Below are 6,323 nucleotides of genomic sequence, written 5' to 3' on the forward strand. Positions count from 1 at the left end.
CTTTAATAAAACGATCAGCATTGCTGCTTTACCAGGTGTAACTATAAAGTTTAACTTCCAGGCATCCATGAAAACAAAAGTTATTACATTTAACGGAGTTAGAAGTTAGCAGGAAGCTAGCGGAAGTTAGCTCGCTAGTTTCGCTAGTTACCTAAGCATGATATAGCATGTTCTGACAGAGATTTCTGAAAAAAATCAAACGTACAGCTCTGCTATCACTTCCAACATAAATGAAGACAGGAAACTAAACAGCAGTGACGTTTGTAGGGTTACTGAAGTTGGGCTAGCTGGTATATAATGATGTGCTACGTGATCGCTAGCGACACAGCTATGTTAGCATAAACAGTGAAGCTGGAGGATGAACACTAACACTTTTCCACTTATAAAAGTGAACGTGAAGGTTCTTCATGGTTAGAGACAAATGCAATCGCATGGCAGGATGCTGTAAACGGACCAAACTTCAGTCAGGAGAACAACTGAGATAATCCATCCACAATACGAGGTTAGTCATTAATATACTGCAACAACATGGGAATAGAGCAGCTGCCAGAGAATTCAACATTAATGAAACAATGGTACAGAAGTGGAGGAAGCAAGAAGAATGAGTTTAATAAAGTTTGATTTATCTGACTGCTTTGTTTCGCTTAATGTGCCATATAATCCCGTGCACCTTATGGTCCAAAAAATACGTACTGCACACTGCAGTTTAATGTTGCAAAGCACCTCTTTTTAACTTCAGTGGATATTATACATGGTTATGCTCAGGATATGTCAGCCCATTTCTACTGGAAATGCCTTTTGGTTAAACTTTCAGCAAGGAATTTGCATTTGCACTGTTACATTTTTATAAAGCTTTAATGTACATAAAAACCAGCTTCTTGTTTAAGTGAAAATAAATGGAAGGTTGTCTTTTTGCGCTAGTAATGTTGTGGAGTTGTATTTTGTCTCGCATCAATTATATCGTCTGTTATATCGTTATCGCAAATTTTCAAATATATATCGTGATAAATATTTTTGGCCATATCGCCCTGCTCTAGCTGCCAGACGATCCGGCGCTACCATGAGCACCCCTTCCAACTATACATAGAATACATAAACATAACATTGGGAACACAGGTCAGAGGTACGAAAAAAATATTGCAGGCAGTCGAGGCTCCTACCGCCCTGCACTGATGGTCCCCTTCCTGCAGACGGTTTGCTGCCATGCATGGCTGAGAGCAGATTGCCTGTGGGCCCCCCTGCCCCTATTGGATCTGCCTCTGGTCACCCCCCTAGGGCTTCCTCCTGGGGAGGGCTGCATGTCCTAAAAGGGACGTGAGGGTGATGGACTCCCTGTTGGCTGAACTACACAGGGCCATGGTGACCCAGGCTTGTCTATCCAACACGACGGCCATCTTGTCGCTCCACTTGCGGCACTTGGCTCGTCAGTTGCAAGCGAGTCCTGGGGACCCAGAAAGTGCAGGGGAGCTGGTGGCTGCTACCTCGCACATACTGTATCCTCGCTCATGAAAGATCAAACCATAGCTACCGGCTGCTCCTTAGCCTCATTCTGGATGGCACGCCACCACCTCTGGCTGTCACAGTCCTGGCTCTGGCAGGACAACCGGGACTACCTGATGAGGCAGCCGGTTGACCCTACAGCCATATTCAGACCAGTGGCGACCCAGCTCCTGCAGCAAGCTACAGACAATCGCCATGCTGCTCAGGAAATGTCACGGGGCTTGCACAGGCATTCGGCCAGAGTGGGGAGGCCCTGAGCTTCATAGATGCTGCCCTAGCTCCAGCTTGGGGCCCTGGAGATCTCAAGCCCCAGCTGAAGGCTTTGATAGATGCGGTGGCCGCGAACAAGGGAGGCGGGGAGGACGTGGAGCCAAGGCTTAGCCATCCTCCAGCTGCCCCCCTCCCTCCTGACATCTCTTTGAGCCAGGCCACCTAGCCCCCTCCCGACCCCAGCAGGGAAAAACTGGTAACACCTCTAGCAAAGGGAGCCATACGCGAGGTAGACACTGGGGACCACGAAGCAGGTTTTTTTCACCCGCTACTTCATGGTCCCCATGGCCAGCTCCCCCGCTGACCCCAGTAGGCACCCCCATACTCCGCGACCCGCCAGGGAAAGGGGGCCCAGGCCCATCCAGACCGGGGCAGTCCACCCAACCCCACCACAGAGAAAACTTCACCCACCCCACCATCCACTCATCTTCCAGACTACATAAGACAAAAAACACCCAGGCTGAGATCTTCCTCCACCTCTCCTGTATCTCCCCCTCCTGCAGAGAGAGCTCCTGAAGAGAGGAAAGCTCCTGCAAGATGTGACAATCTCCCCCACCAGTTGAAGAGCCCCCCAGGTGGCTCGATGCACCGGCGGCACCCTGCTCCAGGGCTGGGCCCCCATGCACCCACCTGCCCACAACCCCGGCAACACACCAACCAGGACCCAAGCCCCCGAGGCCCGGCCCGGGCCCCAGCCCAGAGACGGAGCGCCCCCAGAACCTCACACCCATCCCGGACCCACCCAGGGGCAGCCAGGCTACCAGGTCAGTAACCCACGTCCGTCAGCACAGACCCTCCCCTAGCCCCGCTGCACGCAGCCGCGAGGAAACAGTCACCTGAGAGCCAACAGAGCCCCTAACCGGACATGACCGCTACTCCGGGTTGAGCCCCCCAAGGAAGATGCCTCCGGGGAACCCCCCGACGCCCTAAGGCTGTCCCTACCCCCACACCAATCACAACAGTGAAGGCGGGACCAAACTATGACCCCCCCACCCCCACTAGGTGATGGAGCTGATCAAAGGAGCCCAGAGCAATTGATCTGATGTGGTGGCAGAGGCTGTATCAAGACTAATGTAATCTAATAGATAATTTCTATATTGGTTAGAATTAAGATTATTTTTACTCCTCCTTGAATCGCTACCTTATCGTGGTGGAGGGGTTTGTGTGTCCCAGGGATCCCAGGGGCTATGTTGTCTGGGGGCTTTTGCCCCCTGGTAGGGTCTCCCATGGCAAACTGGCCCTGGGTGAGGGACCAGACAAAGAGCGATTCATAAGACCCTTATGAAAAGGACACCGAGGGAACAGTTTACCCTGCCCGGGATAGGGTTACCGGGGCCCCGCCCTGGAGCCAGGCCCGGGGAGGGTGCCCGAGGGCGAGCGTCTGGTGGCCGGCCTTAGTCCATGGGGCCCGGCCGGGCACAGCCCGAAGAGGAGACATGGGCCCATCCTCCCGCAGGCCCACCACCCGCAGGAGGTGCCATAGGGGTCGGGTGCATTATGTGCCGGGTGGCGGCCAGGAGCGGAGGCCCTGGCGGACTGACCCCCGGCTGCCAAGACTGGCAATAGGGACATGGAATGTCACCTCTCTGGTGGGGAAGGAGCCTGAGTTAGTGCGTGAGGTTGAGAGGTACCGGCTAGATATAGTCGGGCTCACCTCTACGCATGGCTTGGGCTCTGGAACCAGTCTCCTGGAGAGGGGCTGGACTCTGTCTCAGTCTGGAGTTGCCCCTGGTGAGAGGCGGCGGGCTGGGGTGGGTATTCTAATATCCCCTCAGCTTGCTGCCGGTACGTTGGGGTTTTTCCCGGTGGACGAGAGGGTTTGTTCCCTGCGCCTTAGGGTCGGGGAACGGGTCCTGACTGTCATCTGCGCTTATGCGCCGAGTGGCAGTTCAGAGTACCCAGCCTTCTTAGAGTCCCTGGGGGGGGGGGGGGGGTACTGGAGGGTGCTCCACCTGGAGACTCTGTTGTCCTGCTGGGAGACTTCAATGCTCACGTGGGCAACGACAGCGAGACCTGGAGGGGCGTGATTGGGAGGAACGGCCTCCCTGATCTGAACCCGAGCGGTGCTTTGTTATTGGACTTCTGTGCTAATCACAGTTTGGCCATAACGAACACCCTGTTCGAACATAAGAGTGTCCATAAGTGCACGTGGCACCAGGACGCTCTAGGCCGTAGGTCGATGATCGATTTTGTAATCGTATCAGCAGACCTGCGACCATATGTTCTGGACACTCGGGTAAAGAGAGGGGCTGAGCTGTCAACTGATCACCACCTGGTGGTGAGTTGGATCAGGTGGCGGGGGAGGACGCTGGACAGACCTGGTGCACCTAAACGCGTAGTGAGGGTGTGCTGGGAACGTCTAGCAGAGGCCCCAGTCCGCGAGATCTTCAACGCACACCTCCGGCAGAGCTTCAACAGCATTCCGAGGGAGACTGGGGACATTGAGTCCGAATGGACCATGTTCAGCGTCTCCATTGCCGAAGCTGCAGCATTGAGCTGCGGCCGCAAGGTGGTTGGTGCCTGCCGTGGTGGTAATCCCCGAACCAAATGGTGGACACCAGAGGTGAAGGGAGCCACCAGGCTGAAGAAGGAGTCCTATCGGGCTTGGTTAGCCTGTGGGACTCCGGAGGCAGCCGACAGGTATCGACAGGCCAAGCGGAATGCGGCTGGGGCAGTGGCTGAAGCAAAAACTCGGGTGTGGGAGGAGTTCGGAGAGGCCATGGAAAAAGACTTTCGGACTGCCTCGAAGAGATTCTGGCAAACCGCCAGGCGTCTCAGGAGGGGAAAGCGGTGCTCTACCTGCACTGTGTATAGTGCTGGCGGAGCGCTGCTGACGTCGACTGAGAAAATTGTCAGGCGGTGGAAGGAATACTTCGAGGACCTCCTTAATCCCACTGACACGTCTTCCGAGGAGGAAGCAGAGTCTGGGGATGAGGGGAATGACCCGCCAATTTCCGGGGGCGAGGTCACTGAGGCAGTTAAACAACTCCTTGGTGGCAGAGCCCCTGCTGTTGATGAGGTCCGCCCCGAGTTTCTGAAGGCTCTGGACGTTGTAGGGCTGTCCTGGTTGACACGCCTCTGCAATGTTGCGTGGAGATCAGGGGCAGTACCTGTGGACTGGCAGACCGGGGTGGTGGTCCCCATCTTTAAGAAGGGGGACCGGAGGGTGTGTTCCAACTACAGGGGGATCACACTCCTCAGCCTCCCTGGGAAAGTCTATGCCAGGGTGCTGGAAAGGAGAGTTCGTCCGTAAGTCGAACCTCGGATACAGGAGGAACAATGCGGTTTTCGTCCTGGTCGCGGAACACTGGACCAGCTCTTTATCCTCTCCAGGATACTTGAGGGTGCATGGGAGTTTGCCCAACCAGTCTACATGTGTTTTGTGGACTTGGAGAAGGCATTCGACCGTGTCCCTTGGGGTTTCCTGTGGGAGGTGCTGCGGGAATATGGGGTGTCTGGCCCATTGCTACGGGCCATTCGATCCCTATACAACCGTTGCAAGAGCTTGGTTCGCATTGCCTGCAATAAGTCGGACTCGTTCCCGGTGGGTGATGGGCTCTGCCAGGGCTGCCCTTTGTCTCCGGTTCTGTTCATAATTTTTATGGACAGGATTTCTAGGCGCAGCGAAGTGGCGGAGGGCTTTCGCTTTGGTGGCCTCAGAATCTCATCTCTGATTTTTGCAGATGATGTGGTTCTGTTGGCTTCATCGGGTGAGGGCCTCCAGCTCGCACTGGAACGGTTCGCAGCCGAGTGTGAAGCAGCGGGAATGAGGATCAGCACCTCCAAATCTGAGGCCATGGTTCTCAGCCGGAAAAGGGTGGAGTGCCCACTCCGGGTCGGGGATGAGTTCCTGCCCCAAGTGGAGGAGTTCAAGTATCTCGGGGTCTTGTTCGCGAGTGATGAGATAAGGGAGCCGGAGAGCGACAGACGGATTGGGGCTGCAGCTGCAGTAATGCGGACGCTGCACCGGTCCGTCGTGGTGAAGAGGGAGCTGAGTGTAAAAGCGAAGCTCTCAATTTACCGGTCGATCTACGTCCCTACCCTCACCTATGGCCACGAGCTGTGGGTAGTGACCGAAAGAACGAGATCGCGGATACAAGCGGCAGAAATGAGCTTCCTCCGAAGGGTGGCTGGCCTCTCCCTTAGAGATAGGGTGAGAAGTTCGGCCATCCGGGAGGGGCTCAGAGTAGAGCAGCTGCTGCTCCACATCGAAAGGAGCCAGCTGAGGTGGTTTGAGATTATATCTCTCGGCTGGCCTGGGAACGCCTTGGTATTCCCCCGGATAAGCTGGAGGAGGTGGCTGGGGAGAGGGAGGTCTGGGCCTCTTTGCTTAGGCTGCTGCCCCCGCGACCCGGCCCCGGATAAAGCGGATGAAGATGGATGGATGGATGGATGGAAGATTATTTTTATTTTTCCAGTTCATGAGGACTGTTTTCTTGGCTATGCATAGGGCAGTGAAAACCACATGGGCGATATTCTTTTCTGAAGTGACATTATCTAAGCTGCCCAACAAACACACTAAGGGGGAAGTTGGAATGTTACATTTCAGACAT

The sequence above is a fragment of the Maylandia zebra genome, linkage group LG8, assembly GCF_041146795.1.
Source record: "Maylandia zebra isolate NMK-2024a linkage group LG8, Mzebra_GT3a, whole genome shotgun sequence".
Lineage (NCBI taxonomy): Eukaryota > Metazoa > Chordata > Actinopteri > Cichliformes > Cichlidae > Maylandia > Maylandia zebra.